This window comes from Nomascus leucogenys, chromosome 16 (assembly GCF_006542625.1).
Source record: "Nomascus leucogenys isolate Asia chromosome 16, Asia_NLE_v1, whole genome shotgun sequence".
Taxonomy (NCBI): domain Eukaryota; kingdom Metazoa; phylum Chordata; class Mammalia; order Primates; family Hylobatidae; genus Nomascus; species Nomascus leucogenys.
Genome location: NC_044396.1, coordinates 94,203,804 through 94,222,269, shown reverse-complemented (window position 1 = coordinate 94,222,269; position 18,466 = coordinate 94,203,804).

Here is an 18,466-nt window from a genome sequence, read left to right as displayed (position 1 = left end):
TGTCCTCCCAGGGCTGGCCACTGAGGACAGGCCTCGGGTGCCCTTGGCAAGTGGACACCCCCTTTGGGACCCTTATGGGACGGGGGCTGTGGAACTGAAGAGTGGGGAACTCTCCTGCTGGGAAGTCCTTAGCTCCGTGCTCTGCTGTGCCGTGTCTTCGGGTAATTGGAATTGTGGAATTAGCATGTTCAGATCTTAGAGTGGTGGAATTTTGGAATTGTGGAGAAGGTTACCTGTAAGGGTTAGAGGTAAAGTCTGTACAAACCCCTAGCTTGTCTCAGTATTGTTGTTGTATGAGCTTTTCCTGATCTGTTATTCAACAGCCACACAAGGTTGTGTGTAGCATGTATTTAGGATATAAAGGATAGTGATGTAATGAGTGTCTGTGAACCACCTCCTAACCCAGAACCGACAGGACCACTGCTTGCTCCCGGGAGCAGCCCTGCCCCATCGCACCCTCTGCCCTCACCCCAACCTAATCTTGTCCCCAAATTGTGTGTCTGTTATTCCATTGCTCTTATGTAGTTTTAAATGGTTTTGTCTTATTTTATGCAGGAAATGTTGGTAAGATGTATTCACTACTAAACAATGTATTGCTTGGTTTTGCTTATTTTTTAGCTCCTAAAAATTGAGCCATGCTATTAGTGTTCTTCCGAGACTGGCCTTTTGTCATCCAGCTTTGTTCTGAAGACTCATCCCAGTGCTTATGCATAGCTACGGTTCCTAATTTTCGCTGATGCAGAAGATGACATTGCATGACCGTATCATAATTTATATCCATTCTCTTCTCAACGGATGCGTAGAGCGTTTGCAGTTTTTGGTGAAAAACCAGCACTGCTCTGAGCACACTCGTGTCGGCTGCTGCTCTGACGAGCGTGTCTCCAGCTCTCTGCTAGAGTGCGATCCCTGGGTCTCAGGGATGCGGGTGCTTCCCCTCTGTCAGCGGAGACTGAATTGCTTTCCAGCCATGCGGTTATCACGTCTTCACCAGCAGTAGACGAGCTCCTCTCAGTCTGCTCACTGGCTATCTTGTGTTCGATATTGTCAGACTCCTCGATTTTTGCCAGTCTGCTGGGTATAAAATAGTAACTAATTGTCTCCATTTGCATTTCCCTGATTACTAATGAGGCTGGAATTTTTCATGTGTTTATATTTGTGTTTTGTTCACTGCGAAAAGTCTGTTCATGCCTCTTGCCCATTTTCAAAATTGGATTATTGGTTTTTTTCTGTTGTAATGATGGTGGAGCGTCCGCACACACGTGCGTGGGCTCCGACCTCAGTGCCAACACTCTCTGAGTCTACACGTGTTGCAAATGTCCTCTCTGGCCGATGCCTCCCGCCGCAGGTGCCAGTCTGCCCTGCTCCCCCTGCTCCCCTGCGGGTGGCAGGTTCCGTGCCAGGCTCCCTTTCCGCTCTGTGGGCTGCTGTGAGCGTCTCTCTCCCTACGTCCCCGCTCACTGTCATAGTTGCTACTCTTCTGTATGAAACGATGAGACCTGGTTGGGCTGGCCTCCACCTCCCGGATTCGTTCTAGGAGTGTCTTGGGGACGTTGGCCCTCGCTCTTCCATATGTATTTTAGAATCACCTTGTCAAGTTCCGTAGATAACCCTGTTAGCATTCTTATTGGCATTGCATGGAATCTGGGGATCAATGTGGTCAATCTTATCCTCATGATGGTGAGTCTTCTTGTCTGTGAACATAGTATATCACTCTATTTACTGACGCCCTCTTTAATGTTTTAAAATACATGTAAGTGATGATTTTCTTTATATATCTTTCTTTTTTTGACTTATTCCTAAACATATATTTTGTTTGTTTCTATAAATGATGTCTCATTTTAAAACCACATTTTCTAATTGGATGTGGCTGATATATAGAAATGTGTGTGATTTTTGTAAATTGAGTGTATAGTCAGCCAAGTGTTAATTTCTCATTATCTCTAATAATTTGCCTAAGAATTTTTTAGGTTTCCTGTGATGATAATTCTGTTATTACCAATCATAACAGTTTAATGTCTGCCCTCCGGATCCTGATCCCTTTAAAATCTCTTTCTTGTTCTCTTGTGGCCTGGAGCCCTAGTCCAGGGCGGACTAGGCGTGGGGGTGGCCGCCCCTCTTGTGCTCCGAATTTTAAAATAAATGCTTCCAACATTGCCCCATTAAGAATATTAATCTCAAGTTTATTGTAGATACTCTTTATCTTAATCTTCTGGTAATCTATAGATTACCAGAAGTCTGCTAAGGGTTTGCTAAGAGGTTTTTGTTGTTGTTGTTGTTAATCCTGGTTGGGTCGGGTGTTCAATTTCATCAAATGGTTTTTCTTTTTTGCATCTATTGAGATATTACTTAGTTTCTCTCCTTTAATCTGGTGGATGACATGTACAGATTTCTAACATTAACTGCCCTTTCATTTCTAGGGTAAACTCGACTTGACCAGCATCTGTAAGAATAAGAGCAACAATCATTCGCGCTCCCTGATGGATGAATCCAGTGTGAAAATGCTTCATTTAGGATTCTTGCATCTCTGTTGACCTCTGTTTCCCCACTTCTGACCTTGTCTGATTTTGATATCAGTGTTATATCCATCTCAGAGACTGCATTAGGGATTACTCTCTCCTTTTCTTTTTTTGTATATGTATATATATATATATATATATATATATATATATATTTTGAGTCTTGCTCTGTCCCCTAGGCTGGAGTTCATGGCGCGATCTCGGCTCACTGCAAGCTCCACCTCCCTGGTTCGCACCATTCTCCTGCCTCAGCCTCCTGAGTACCTGGGTGCTCAGGTACCAGGTGCCCGCCACCATGCCCGGCTAATTTTTTGTACTTTTAGTGGAGATGGGGTTTCACCGTGTTAGCCAGGATGGTCTTGATCTCCTGACCTCGTGATCTGCCTGCCTTGGCCTCCCAAAGTGCTGGGATTACAGGTGTGAGCCACCACGCCCGGCTTCTTTTTTGTATATTTTTAAATTGACAAATGCCGAATTGCATATATTTATGGTATACAATGTGATGTTTTGACATATGTATTATTGTGGAAAAATTAAATCAAGCGAATTCACATACCCATCCCTTCACATACTTATTTTGTGATGAGAACATTTTAAATATATTCTCTTAGCAATGTTTAAGTATACGATACATTATTATTCACTATAGTTACCATGCTCTACGATAGAGCTCCAGAACATATTGCTCTTGTCTGATTGAAACCTTGTACCGTTTAACCCAGATCTCCCCACCTCCTCCCCTGCTCCCCCAGCCCCTGCTAACCACCATCCCCCTCTCTGCTTCTGTGAGTTCAGGTTTTTTTTAGATTTTACGTATAAGTGAGATAACGCAGCATTTGTCTCTGTGTGCCTGGCTTACTTCACTTAAGCATGATGTCTTCCAGGTGCCTCCACGTTGTCACAAATGACAGGATTTCCTTCTTTAAGAAGCTGAACCGTATTTCCTGGTGTATGTGTACCACACTTTCTTTATCCGACTTTGGATGGACACTTAGGCTGATTCCATGCCCTGGCTATTGCGAATAGTGCAGCGATAAACATGGGCGTGCCAATGTCGCCTTTGACATACTGGTTTTATTTCTTTTGGATATATACCGAGTAGTGGGATTGCTGGAACATATGGTAGCTCTAGTTTTAATGTTTTGAGGAACCTCCATACTGTTTTCCATGATGGCTGCACTAATTTACATTCCCACCAGCAGTGCACAAGGGTTCCCTTTTCCCCACGCCCTCACCAACATTGATCTTATATGTATATGTGTATGTGTACAGAAAAGCCATTCTAACAGGTGTGAGGCGATACTTCATTTTGGTTTTAATTTGCACTTTCCTGATGAATAGTGCTGTTGAGCACCTTGTCATATATCTGTTAGCTTTTTTTTTTTTTTTTTTTTTTTTTTTTTTTGAGACAGAGTTTCACTCTTGTTGCCCAGGCTGGAGTGCAATGGCATGATCTCAGTTCACTGCAACCTCCACCTCCTGGGTTTAAGCAATTCTCCTGCTTCAGCCCCCTGAGTAGCTGGGATTACAGGTGCCCTCCAGCATGCCCGGCTAATTTTAGTATTTTTAGTAGAGACGGGGTTTCACCATGTTGGCCAGGCTGGTCTTGAACTCCTGACCTCTGGTGATCCACCCGCCTCGGCTTCCCAAAGTGCTGGGATTACAGGCATGAACCACCGCGCCCGGCCCTGTTAGCTTTTTGTATGTCTCTTTTGAGAAATGTCTATTCAGGTCCTCCACCCATTTAAAAAATCAGGTTATTTGTTTTCTTGCTATTGAGTTGTTTGTGTTCCTCATAGATTTTAAATTTTAACCAGTTGTCAGGTGTATGGTTTGGAAATATTTCCTGCCATCTTGCAGGTTGTCGCTTCACTCTGCTGACTGCTCCCCTTGCTGGACAGAAGCTTTTTAGTTTGATGCAATCCGTTTTGTTTATTTTTGCTTTTGTAGCTCATGCTGTTGGGGTCATATCTAACAAATCTTTGCCAAGACCAGTGTTAAGAAAAATTCTCCCTATGTTTTCTTCTAGTAGTTTTACAGTTTTAGGTCTCACATGTAAGTCTTTCATCCATTTTGAGTTGATTGTTGTATACGGCATGAGATGGAGATCCGTTTTTATTCTTTGTGTTTGTAGATACCCGGTTTTCCCAGCACAATTTATTGCAGAGACTGTCATATCCCCGTGATGTATTGGTGACAACTTTGCTAAAGATTAGTTAACTGCAAATGCATGGATTTATTTCTGGGCCTTCTCTTCTGTTTCATTAGGCTGTATGTCTGTTTTTGTGCCAGTACCCTGCTGTTTTGGTTACCATAGCTTTGTGGATTTTGAGATTATTTAATGCGACCTCTCCAGCTTTCATCTGTTTGCTTAGGATTGCTTTGGCTATTTGAGGTCTTTCGTGGTTCCATACAAATTTTAGATTTTTTTTATATTTCTGTGAAAAATGTTGGAATTTTGATAGGATTCTGTTCGATCTGTATATTGCCTTGCATAGTATAGGCATTATAACAGTATAAATTCTTCCAATCCATGAACGCAGTATATCTTTCCATTTATTTGTGTCTTCCTCAATTTCTTCATTAAGGTTTTATAATTTTCATTGTATATATCTTTCACCCCTTCCTTAAATGTACTCCTAAGTAATTTTTTATACTACTGTAAATGGGGTTGTTTTCTTGACTTCTTTTGTGGATAGTTCATTGTTAGTGTATAGAAATGTGACGGATTTTTGTATATGGATTTTGTATCCTGCAACTTTCCTGAATTTGTTACTTCTGACAGGTTTTGTGTGGAGTCCTTGGGGTTTTCTATCAGTAAGACCATGTCGTCTGCAAACAGAGAGACAATTTAACTTCTTCCTTTCCAATTTGGATGCCTTTAACTTCTTCGTCTTGCCTAATTACACTGGCGAGGACTTTCAATGCTGTGTTGAGTAGAAGTGATGAGAGCGGGCACCCTTGTCTTGTTCCTAATCTTGGAAGAAAAGTTATTCCCTCTAAAGTTGGATGCTTGGCCCACGAATTTTCAGCCTTTCTTATTTTCTAACATAAGCATCTAGAGCCTATAAATCCTCCCATAATAGTCTGCTTATACTGCATCCTCTGTTTTGATACATAATATTTCCATTTTTGTTCAGTTTAGAAACTGTGTATGTCTATTATGATTTTTCTTTGACCCATTACTTAAGGGGACTATAAAATTTCTAAATGCATGGGGATTTTTAATTTACTTTTTTTATTACCTTCTAACAATTGCGTTTTGCTCAGAGAATTTCTTTTATGTCCAACACTGCTTCTTTGAAATTTTCCAAGACTTGCTTTATAGCCTAGAACTTTCCATCTCTGTAAATGTTCCATTTGTGCCTGAGAAAAATGTGCATTCTTTAATTAGTGCATGGAAAGTTCTATTAGTGTTCCTCAAATCAAGCTTGTTAACTTTGTAGTTCAGATCTCTGTATTTTTACCTCTTTTTGGTCTGTGTGACCTATTATAAATTGAGAGGAATATGTTGAAATCTCCTACCCCACTGGTGGATTTGGAAATTTCTCCCAGTAGCTCTATAACTGTTTGCTTTATGTATTCCGTGGCTATTTTGTTAAGATTGTATACAAGTTTAGAATGTATCATCTTGGTGAAGTGAACCTTTCAGCATTATAAAGTGACCTTTCTGATTCCACGTAATGCCTTTTATCTTAAATCCATGTTGTCTGCTCTTAACAGGACTATCCCAGCTTTCTTTTGATTAATGTTTTCATCATATATTTTCCTGTTATTTTTCATTTTTAGTACTTCTATGCCTCTGTGCTTTTGATATGCCTCTTGTAAATAGCAGACAGCTGGATTTAAAAAAATCCCATGTGACAATCTCTGTCTTTTCATTGGTGAGTTTAATCCATTATTGATATATTGGGACTTGTTTCTCCCTTCTTACTTTCTGATCTGTATTTATCTTGATGTCTGAAAGCTTCTTTATTTTTTATTACTAGAGTTTTAAACTTTTTACTTTGAAAATATTTCAAATGTACATAACAGTCGCAGAAATAGGACACCGAGCTCGGCCTCTTTGGGTCCCATCCACCATTGTTAATGCTTCCTCATCAGGATGCTCCAATCCCCAGTCCTTGAGTAGCATCAGGAAGAGCCAAGATTCTCTCCCGCACACCCTCAGAAGTGGCGAGTTGGCGCTAACCACGTATTTAACATGACTCGCTAATCACAGGCCCCACTAGGGTTTCCTGATTACTCCGCTAATGCTTCCTGTTAAGTCCAGGATGGAATTCAAATGCACCTGGTGCATTTCCTTTCCACGTCTCTTGAATCAATAGAGTTTTAACAAGTTAGTTCATTTTTTTCTTACTCTATTTTTAAAACTCTTCTTCTACACTTTATTTCAATTTTGTATTTGTTTCCCTTGAAATGTTGCCAGGTCATTCTACTGAAATGAAGTCTCAGGTTAGACATCATCCTAGCCCCTTCCTGAATAATGCATGGGCCTTTAAACGCTTGAGCTCTGATTACTCCCTTCCAACTTCCATGCTATTGTTACCCGTTATTTTTAGTTCACGCTCTCCAGGCCTGGCTTGGCTCTTACCTGAGGGGCTTTAAGGCTCCTGTGGAAAGGACGTGGCTGCCCCCGGCCACCTTCTTCTGCAGAAAGGAGGGGTGTCGGCTCTGGGAAGCCCACCTGGCTAAGGTTTGGCTGCTGATGGCAGCGGAGGCTCAGTGGGACCTTGAACTCAGTTTTCTGGCTGTGCCAAGCTTCCTCTGAGCCCCAGAGCTTTCTCTCCCGTAGGCCTTCACCCAAACCTGTCCCCCTTCCTGGGGGCCTTTCCTGCCTGCCCTCTGGCCCCCACATCTCTTCTGGGCAGCTTTTTCCTAATCCCTTGCCTCTCATCCCATTCCTCGGCCCAGCTGGTGCATCTGCACATTTATTTACCAAGTGTCATGGAGTCTGCAGTGCCAGGGACGAGCCAGACACCACCCCTGCCCCGGTGGGGTTCTGTGGAGGCTGTGCTAGCAACACCTCTCCTGGCTGGTGAGCAGGAGTCTGAGAGGTTTCCTGGAAGAGACGCCACCTGAGCTGAGGTTGGGAGACTGAATAGGCATGAGGCAGGTGAGGAAGGGGAGAGAGGTGTTTGGCAGAGACAGGTGTGCAGGGGTGGCTGTGCAGGAGCAGGTGTGCAGGGGCGGGTGTACAGGGGCAGGTGTGCAGGGGCGGGTGTAGAGGGGCAGGTGTGCAGGGGCGGGTGTAGAGGGGCAGGTGTACAGGGGCGGGCGTACAGGGGTGGGTGTGCAGGGGCGGGCGTACAGGGGTGGGCGCACAGGGGTGGGTGTGCAGGGGCAGGTGTACAGGGGGGGCGTGCAGGGGCGGGCTGTACAGGGGCAGGTGTGCAGGGGCAGGTGTACAGGGGCGGCATGCAGGGGCGGGCGTACAGGGGCGGGTGTACAGGGGTGGGGTGCAGGGGTGGGCGCACAGGGGTGGGTGTGCAGGGGCAGGTGTGCATGTGCAAGTGAGCAGCAGGAGTGTGCAGGGGAGGGGCTGGGGAGGTGAGGCAGGAGGAGTGTGGCTCAGAGCCTTGAGCATGGTTCTGGCTGGAGAATGGCGTGGAGGGGAGAAATGGGGCTCCGGTGAGCCGCTGGCAGATGGTGGCAGGAGGTGCCATGGTGTGTGGGGCGGAGCAGGTGTAGGGGCTCCATCTCCTCAGGTTCCGGCGTTTGCTTCTGGCTCCCAGCATCCGTCTGTCGAATGTGTCTCCCTGCTGACTGGGCTCAGCGGCAGGGTTTTATTCCTCCCGTGTCCCTAGCTCCTGACTTGTGGCAAGAGTTCAGTTAATGGTGCGGAAAGGAGGCGGGAAAGGAGGGGGAACAGGATTGTCAGGTATGGAGGTGACAGGTGGTGGCCCAGGAGCCAGGAGGATGTGAGCCGCTAGGAGCCCCGGGTTGCTGCCCACAGAGGGCCCAGGCCCAGTCGAGGCCCTGCACATTCTGAGCAACCTGGGAGGGTGGGGAACGTAGGCTGGGGTCCTGGGGACCCAGGGAGAACGACAGCACTCCTTCTCCCCAGGAAGAGGCCAACAGGGGTGCGGGGTGGAGGGGGAGCGGGTAATGCAGTCACCAGGATGCCTGACAATCACAGCATTAGGTGAAGCAGACGTGCTTCCTGGGTCGGGTGAGGGAGCCGCTGCCTCCCTAAGTCAGATGCATGGAGACCCGCATGGGTGGCATGGGCAGGCGGGTGGCGTGGGCCAGCAGGGAAACGGGAGGTACAGGAGATCCTTGTCTCTGGTAGACTTGCCTTCCCCCAACCCGACGCTTCTCTAAGTCAGATGCATTAAAAAGCTGCAAACCACCCTGCGGGGCTGGTGGACAGGACTCATGAGCAGCCACTGCACGCATGGTTTGGGCGAGAGAGGTCCAGGAGAGATCCAGCTCATGGGCCCTCCCTCCGCATCCACCCAGGGCCTGCTGGTGGGACTGCATGACTCCATCCTTGGAGCGACAGTGTCCAAGCATGGCCCCTCCGAGCTCTGGGAAGGGGCTGTCTGCAGGAAGGAGAGTGTGGAGAGTGTGCCTGTGTGCTCACAGCATGCGGCCACCGACCAAACGTGCAGTCACCTCTGCCATCCTCAGGAGGACTTGCTTGTCAAAATGTTTGATTGACAAGGAAATGGAGGCTCAGGGGAGGGCCCGGGTGGTTCCACTGGTACACAGTGGAGAGAGCCAGGGCCTGTGCACTCACGGGGGCCCCCTTTGTGCCAGGCCCTTTGGGTGGAGAGGCCATGAAAGGCCCTGTGGCTTCACTCGGTGGGGATATTCAGCAGGGAGGTCCACAAAACCACGAGCCGCCCATGTGCCAGTCGTTGACCCCAGCTTAGGGCTGGGGACGCAGGCCTGAACAGACCAAGACCCCTGCCCTCACGGAGCCACCCACTGGTGGGCATAGCAGGCAAGGAACAGCAGGCAGAGGAAGCCTCAGCCCCTCCAGGGAGAGAGTGGTCCATGCAGGGAGAAGCAGGAGGGGTGGCAGGCGTGTGACGGCAGGCGGCAGGTGAGTCGGGCTGCAGGAGGGGAGGCTGAGCAGGAGGTGGGCTCTGGGGAAGAACTGGGCAGAGGGAACAGCAAGCCCAGGCTACCCACACGCCCGTCGTTCTGGGAACCTCAAGCCCCTGGCTCCGGGCTTTTGATTGCCTAAAAAGCTTCCTGCTCATAACCATGGGCTCGTCCCTTCTTGCATTCAGGTCTGGACTCAGAAGTCACCTTGGCTGTGATGCCTTTGCTGACCAGCCCCTGCCCATTTTCCTCGTCATCACTGCCACAGAGTGCATTTCCTCTGTGCCTGCTTCCTGTGTCTGCACCAGGGGCGGGCTCTTTGTTTCCTTCCCTGACATCCCCAGCACCTGGGACAGCCCCTGCACATAGGCAATGAATATGCACCGATTAACTAATTGATATGGAACATGAGGAGAGGGACTGGGGCAGACAGGTGTGGGCGTCAGCTCTGCTCAGGGAGGGTAGGAAGAGGTGGTGGTCTGGAGGGACAGGGATGGGCTCACCTGTGTGGAGGTGGGGTCTAGGGGAGCCTGGCGTCTTTGGGGATTTCTTAATTTTTTCATTCATTCATTCATTCATTCATTCAGCCTCCAGTGTGAGGAGGCCTGGGGACATGGGTATCAGCCTGGGACTTCAGTCACAGAAACAGGGGAGGGAGGCCAATTTGGGGGGATTTCTCATGACTGAGGAGCCTGGGAGGTTGCTTGGCATAGGGAAGATGCCCAGCAGAGACTTGGTGCAGAAAGGAGGGTGGGGACAGTCACGCCACCTCGGGTGAGAGTCCTGGGCTCAGCCCTGGCCAGGCACTTCCTGCCCCACCTGCCTCTGCCAGGCTCTCCACCTCCTGCCTCTGTCTGCCCCTCTCTGAGCCTGCCCTGCCCTGAACCCATGGCCTGTGTCTCAGGGGTGGGTCCGAGGAGCAGAAGGCTCTTTAAAAGGCTTCCCTCTTTGCATTCTTGTCTTCGTGAGGGAGGCTCATTGTAACAGAAGTCAAACCAAAAGAAAGCACCCCAGGATCCCACCTCCAGAGGAAACTGACGGGGGAAACTGAAGCCTCGAGTGGGCAGAGCCTCATGGCCACACGGTGAGGCTGTGGCTGGAGCCCGGCTGCTGAGTCCTTGCCCTGAAGCTCCAGCGTCCCGCACAGCCTGGGGCTCATCGGAAGAGGCGAGCCCGCCTCCCCTGGGGGCCTTGCAGCACTCCGTGTACCTACCTCGCCAGGTGAAGCCCCTCCTGCGTGCCCACCTCCTCCTGCCCCGCCATGCTCCTCAACTTGTCCACCCCCCAGCCTGCATGAAGCCCTCCCTGAGAGACAGGACTCCCGTGTCCCGTGCCAGGCCCTGGCGGGCCCTGGCACAGAGGAAGCGCTCAGGGCAGCTTCCCCTTCAGGACAGTGGGAGCCAACGCCATGTGCTCTCACCCCCTCCCGCCCTTGGCCTTAAGTGAGTGCCCAAGGACACAGCATTCCTGAGATCCAAGTCATAATTCTGTAATTTTCCCCAGCAGAATGGGCCCATTTCAATAATTACAGCATTTGTAATCCACTTAGAAAACATGGTATTTTTGACGTGAACATTTAAGAAACAATCCGTTCCACACCCGTCTATCCAAATGGCTCCGATTTTGAATAATTCTTTTGAAATGGAGTCTAAATATATACAAATAGATGTTTCTGAAATGTCATGTGTTCTGAATGTATTTGCATGGGAAGCGGATCCTGAGGAATAGGGGGCCAGGGTGCAGGCGGGTCAGGAGGAAGGGGCCGGGGGTAGGGGTGGGGGTGGAGGGGCAGAGGGAGGAGCAAACCAGGTGGGGACCAGGAGGCCTTGTGGCCCAAGGGTGCTGGGGCCCGCCTTAGACGTCCAGCATCCAGCCGCCTGCCGGACCCCGCCTGTGGGTATCCTGGGTGAGTCACGTCCTTCTCTGGGGCTTGTGCTGCCCTGGACCACGGGCGCCAGCACCCAGGGCGCTCGGTGCAGGCAGGTTCCCCTTGGTCCCTCGAGCCCCAAGTCTGTGCCCTAATGCCTGCCTTCCCTGTGGGCTGTGCTGGCGGCTGTTTTCTCCTGCTCCGTGTCTGTGAATTTCTTTCTGTTTGTTCTGCTTCCATTCTTTTTGCTGGGGGCACTCCTCAGCCATCTGGGGTCGCTAGTTTTCTGCTTGTATTTAGACTGGGGCACTCACACGCTGGTGGGAAGATGTTGCTGGGAACGAGGAGACTTCAGGAGGTGGAGCCAGGGTGAGCCTCCCCAGATGTGTAACCCTGTCTAGGCTTGGGCGTCTCCCTGTCTCTGTGCCTGGGGGTGCACTGTGGACCCTCATATTAATGAGATGAGGGAGCAGGTGGATGGGGTACCTATCTGTGTGTCCCACCTGACTGACAGCCCAGCATTCCTCCTTCCTCACCTGGACAGGGAGCTGCAGAGGCCCGAGGGACTGCCCTGGTCACACAGCAGGGCTGGGCTGCCCTCTAGGCAACATCTACAGAGACCCCATGGAGCCTTCCCTGAACTCGTGGTTGGGGGCATGGTGCCATCTTGAGCTTTCCCTGAACCCATGGTGGGGGTCATGGCGCCATCTTGGAACCTTCCCTGAACCCGTGGTTGGGGTCATGGAGCCATCTTGGAGCCTTCCCCGGCCTCCATGATTGGGGTCACTTGTTTTATCCTCTGTCTTCTTGGTTACCATGTTTCCACTGAGCACCTGCCACATTCAGATGGCTAGGGTGGCCACACCTCATCCACCTCCCACAGCTCCAGTGGGGAAGGAGGTGAGATTTGAGCTGGGAGGGTGCAGCAGCCGGTTCTGTATAGGGGGAAGCCAGGGCTCTGGACCCTAGCAACTCAGCATGACTCGTGGCATCTGGGAGGGCATCCTGGAGGTGGTGGGGCTGAAGATGGTGATGAAGAGCCAGCAGGCGGACGGAAGAGCCCTTGCGTAGGCCCAGCAGGGAGCAAGCCGCCTTTCCAAACCGTAACCTAGGCACTGGTTCCCGCTGGGGGCAGGAGGCAGAGCAGACAGGGGAGGGGCTCAGCCTCCGGAGGAGGTGAGCTTGTGTCCATGGGCCTGGTCACCAGCCCTGCCCACACAGTGAGTTAACTAAACACAAGCACACCAGCGCCTCCTGGCCCCATTGCTGAGATGGTGTCAGCTGTGATCCCATGATGCAGGGAGGTCTCCTGGGTTGGCATCCTGGCATCCCCCAGCCCCCTTTCCCTCTGACACTGAGGCAGGGCAGAACCGTGCCCCAGGCAGGTCTCAAGGCTTGAGTGGATGAGGCTGGGCTTCCCCAGCGCGAAGAGCAGGGGCTCTAGGTGGGCTTCTCGGCCTTGACCGTCGCCTGTCCAAAAACCCCCACTTGGGTCCTAGGCCCTCCCATCTGTAAAAGGGACCTTCTTGCCTCACGGGCCTGTCCTGCCCGTCCTCCAGACATGGTGATATTTAACACGAAAATTTATCTTGCCTCATTAAGGAAGGTCCCTCTGCACTCTACTCAGGTCGTGGATGTGGTCAAAACATTTCCACTGGGGAGCCAGAAAGGTCAGCCCTATGAGTGGGGGCTGTGTGCATGGCTGGCTGTCCCCTCCCCCAGCTTGGGGAGGGCGGCTTCTCTTCTGCAGGGCGGCTGTCTGGGTGCCTGCTGGAGTGAGGAGGGCCCAGGGGGCTGCAGTGAGCCCCAGGTCAAGGTTGGCCACAGCAGGAGCTCAGTGCCTCCAGCCAGGCAGCTCCTCTCTTCCAGGGATGTTGCTGGGCCGCAGTAGCTGGCTCAGATATTGGGGTCGGGGAGGGGAGCTGGACAAGTCTGGGGCTGCAGAGCCCTCATCAAAGGCCTGCCTCTGCCTCCACCTCCACCATCTGTCTCAGCCCCAGCATCTGGCATCCCTGGACCCTGCCTGTCATTGCCTGTGCCCGCCTCTTCCCTTGAAGTCAGTGTCCAGAGATGGAGCAGTGGCCTGGCGATGGGTAGAGAGGAGGCTGTGGAAGGGCCGGGCTTGGCAGCAGCTGGCCGGAGCTTCAGAGGGTCCCTGGGGGTCCTTTCCCTTCCCTTCTTCCCCAGATGCTCCCTCAGGCTCCTCTGGGGCACATCCTTTGCTACACCTGGGTCCGCCCCTTTGGCCTGTCCATTTCTGTGGTTCCAGCTTCCTTGCCTCCCTGCGGCCGCCCTCCCCTCCTCTGTTGAACCCAGCGGGTTGGGGGATGGAGGGTAGACACAGAGAGACATAATGCAGGGAGACAGGCCTGTCCTGGGACCATGTAAGGAGGCCCTTAGTTGGCCAACTTCAGAGCCACAGGAAGTGGCCCAGGGCCCAGTCTGGGCAGGGCACGGGCATAACACCCAACTGAAGAGGAGTATATGGCCAGGCTGGGCCCGTCAGCTGCCTGGGGTCTGGAGCTGGGTGTGTGGATGGAGGCCCAGGGCAGTGCTTCCAGCAATGGCTACCAAGTTCTTCCCATGCACCAGCTCCTCCAGCATGCACCTCGGCCTGCAGACCAGGGCATGGCACCCCAGGTCAAAGGCCGGGAGCTGCAGCTGCCGAGAGGCCCAGCACTGTGCTCAAGGCCACAGTGATGTGAGGACGGGCCTGGAAGCAGAACTGCCTGACCTCAGCTCCTGTTTCCTCTCCATGCCCTTTGCTCCCCTCGGGTACCTGGGAGACCCCCACACATGGTTCATCAGGCTCCATCTCAGCATAGGGGACCCGAGTGTGGGAGTAGGGCTGGCACAGGAAAATCCACCTCACACTCTTATGGCACATACAGGGCACAGGTAGCTCCAAGTGCACGGGCCTAATGGGGCAGGGTGTGGAGTCAGCAGCAGGCTCTGTGGCTGGGTGCCCAGCTCCAATCCTGGCTCTGCAGATCTCAGGCTCGTGGCTTTGGGCAGGCCACATCACCTTTCTGAGCCATCTCCTCTTCTGTAGGCCAGGGTTGTTGGTGGGACCCACCTCTGTGCCGTGGTGGGGGATGATGCTTGGGAAAGGGCAGCTGTACTGCTGACTGGGATGATGCTGGTGAGGGGACCATGGACCCGAGAGACACTGGCCACCCATACACCCCAGTACCCCAAGCCATGGGTGCTGTCATGGGTCCTGAAGTTGTCCTTAATTCAGAGCACCTTGTCCTGTGCACTGATGCAGAGCCCTGTACCTGCCAGGAGGGTTGACTGCCCTCCCCCACCCCCACTGGTAAGCTGAGGGCTTTGTCTGATTCAGTCTTGGCCTTCTGTCCCCTTCCAGCCACCCCCCAACCCCTTATCACCCTGCCCACATCCTAGGATGTCCAGGCAGCAACATGACTTTGTGACAACAGCTAGAGGGAGAGAGACCTGAACCTCAGATCTGCCACACACTGTGAAGCCTGGGAAGGTCTCTTTACCTTTTTGAGCTTCAGTGTCCTGGCCAAGAACACAGGTAGCAACATGTTTCCCAAGGCTGGGAAGCAGTGCTGTTTCAGCAATTGGTCATTTTCAGGCCAGTATGTGGGTCCCTCTTAAGGTGCAATGACATTGAGGCAGTTAAGGGAGCTGAGCTGGGGGCTGGCCATCTTGATGGATAGCTGGGTAGAAGGATGGGTGGATAGATGGGTGGGTAGATGAATGGGTGTATGTTTGGATGGATGGATGGATAGGTGGGTAGATGGATGGATGAAGAGGTGGGTAGATGGATGGATGGTTGAATGGATGGATGGACGAATGGATGGATGGATGGATGGATGATGGATGGATAGGTGGATGGATGGATGGATGGACAGATGGATAGGTGGATGGATGGATGGATGGATGAGTGAGCACATGGATGGATGGATGGATGGATGGATAGATGAATTGATGGGTAGATGGGTGGATGGATAGGTGGGTAGATGGATGGATGGATGGATGGATGGATGGATGGATGGATGGATGGCTGGCTGGATGGATGGATGGATGCATTAATGGATTTTCATCCCAACATTTAACTGATAACCCAGAGGGGTAACTGAGGGGACTCGTCCTTGGCTTGTCCTCTATACTTCCGTCCTCTCACCTATCCGGTTACTCCTAGGTTCTGAGGATTCCACCTTCTGGTTTTGACTCTGTTCCATCTTACCGTCCCTTCTCTGCCCTCCCCTAGGCCCCTGCCCATCTTTCATGGACACGTTAGTCTTCCTCCTGTCTGGCATCCTTGTCTCAGATCTCTTTTCTACCCATCCTCTTGTCTGGCTTCCTGAGTGCTCTCTCCAACAACACATTGCTAAACATGTCACTCTCCTGCTCTAAACTCCTGTCTTCCCTGCTGTCTAGGGCTGGTGTCTAAACTCCTTCATAATTTTCAGGACTGTCTCATCCCAACCTGTCTCCCTTCCCATTCCCTGTCCCCTGCTCACTGCTTTGGATACTTGGTACTTACCATTTTATTTAAGTTCCCATTTTTCTCTGGGCTCTCCCTTAATCCTTTGCCTCTCACCCCATGGCCTGCCTAGGGGTTTCCCACTGCACATTCAGGACCTGAATGAGGCATAGCCTTCTACATGAAGCCCTCCAATCCCTATCTAATCAGTCCCCCAGCACAGATCAATGTCTTTCTCCTCCATGAGACCTCTGATGGTGGGTCCAGAATTTTTTAAATTAGTAATAGCCACAAGAATATACAAGTAAGACTATCTGGTGAGGACTATATGTCTGGCATTCGCCAGGCCCCAGGCTATGTGGTTTCCAGGCATCACCTTAATTTTAAGGCTTTCAAATGTCTCCATGGAGTCCATGGCATCATCCTATCCTTACAAAATAATTTAAGGTACCAAGAAGGGAAACAGCTGAGATTCCCTCAGCCCAAGATGGACATAGCATGAGTCACACCCATGCTTGGCTGACTCTGGAGCTTAAGCTTAAGCTGAGTCTCCTGCCTCCCTCCCTTTGAACCTGGCTCCAGAGCCATCAGAGCAGTTCTTCAATAAACAGTCATGCCAGCTCAGGGCAGAGCCCCTTGAAAGACACAGGTTCTGTCTGGACCCTGCCCCAGGGTGGACTCAGCCCCTGCATGCCACAGCCCAAAGTATGCACAAGCCAAATGCCCCTGAGGATGGGAGGTTGGAGGACCAGGATATGGAAACAACCTCTCTCTCTCTCCCAGCTCCTGAGACACAAGATCAAGTGCTGCTTCCTATCAGCTGGAGTCACTGCCCTGCTTGTCATCATCATCATCATCGCCACCTCTGTTCAAAAGTGATGACACCCGTGGTGAGTACTCCAGCTGCCTGTACACCATCCATTCATCTGCACATCCACCATCCATTCATTCACCTATCCACCATCCATCTAACCATTCACCATCCATCCATCAATCCATCCACCCATTTATCCACCCATCTACCATCCATCTACCATCCAGGCACATGGCTGGCACTGGAGTATGGCTGTCCCCATACACAGCCAGACACATGGCTGGCACATGGCTGGTACTGGAGTATGGCTGTCCCCAGGGCACAGGGCCCTAGGTTGAGCTGGGCAGGGCTGGGACAGAACATGGGAAGGCCCTTAGTGTCTGTGGAGCCTCTGAAGCATGTTAAGCAGGTATATCCATTACTGATACTGCATGCCAAGTTAGCTTAAAGCTTAGTGGCCGAAACCAAATCAATGTTTGTTATCTCACAGTTTCTGTGAGTCAAGATTTGGAAGTGGCTTAGCTGAGTGGCTCTGGCTCTGGGTCTGTTGTGAGACTGTAGGTAGATGTTGGCCATTGCTGTGTCATCTGAAGACTCAACTGGGGCTGAAGGATCCATTCAAAGCTGGATCCGCATGTGGCTGACACTGGTGCTGGCTGCTGGTGGGATGGAGGCTCAGTTCCTCTCCATGTAAACTCTGGGAAGGCTGGTAAGGGAGCAGGGTGGGTGCCACCCTTGCTCAGTTCTGCAGTACTCAGCTGCTCACTCAAGGCTGCCCTACTTGAGTCTTACTGAGCACTGGAAACTCCCATGGTTGGTCTACTGTGTGCCAGGCCATGCGTTGTTCATCCATTATCCAAATTAATCCTGTAGCCTCCTGAGGAATTCGGAGGCAGAGCCCAGCCTTCGGGGCCAGCATGGCCAGGAGAGCATGGACTCAGTAGGTGTTGGATTTGCGTGAAGACACACTGTGAACCTTCCAGATATTGTGTCGCATCCCTGGGGTCTCCCCAGTCAGCTTGTCCCCCCACAGCAGGGCTTCTGTGTGTTCACATTAGGCAGGGCACGCGAAGACCGCGAGTGGCCTTGCCTCATTTGGGTCAGCTGAGGTCTTGCTACTAAAATCCTGGATGGCAAAGAGAACTCCTGGTGTCCAGAGCTGCTGGTGTTGGGGTTGTGGGCAGAATGGGGGGCCTGGCTGTCACTGGGGTTATGGGCAGGAATGGGGGCCTGGCTGCCATTGTGGTTGTGGGGGCAGTGTGGGTCCTGGCTATCACTGTTGTGTGGGTGCAGTGGAGGTCCTGGCTGTCACTGGGGTTGTGGGCAGGATGGGGGTCCTGGCTGTCACTGTTTTGTGGATGCAGTGGGGGTCCTGGCTGTCACTGTTTTGCGGATGCAGTAGGGGTCCTGGCTGTCACTGGGGTGTGGGTGCCTTGGGGTTCCTGGCTGTCACTGGGGTTGTGGGCAGGATGGGGGTCCTGGCTGTCACTGTTTTGTGGATGCAGTGGGGTTCCTGGCTGTCACTGCCGTGTGGATGCAGTGGGGTTCCTGGCTGTCACTGCCGTGTGGATGCAGTGGGGTTCCTGGCTGTCACTGCCGTGTGGGTGCAGTGGGGTTCCTGGCTGTCACTGCCGTGTGGATGCAGTGGGGTTCCTGGCTGTCACTGCCGTGTGGGTGCAGTGGGGTTCCTGGCTGTCACTGCCGTGTGGGTGCAGTGGGGTTCCTGGCTGTCACTGCCGTGTGGGTGCAGTGGGGTTCCT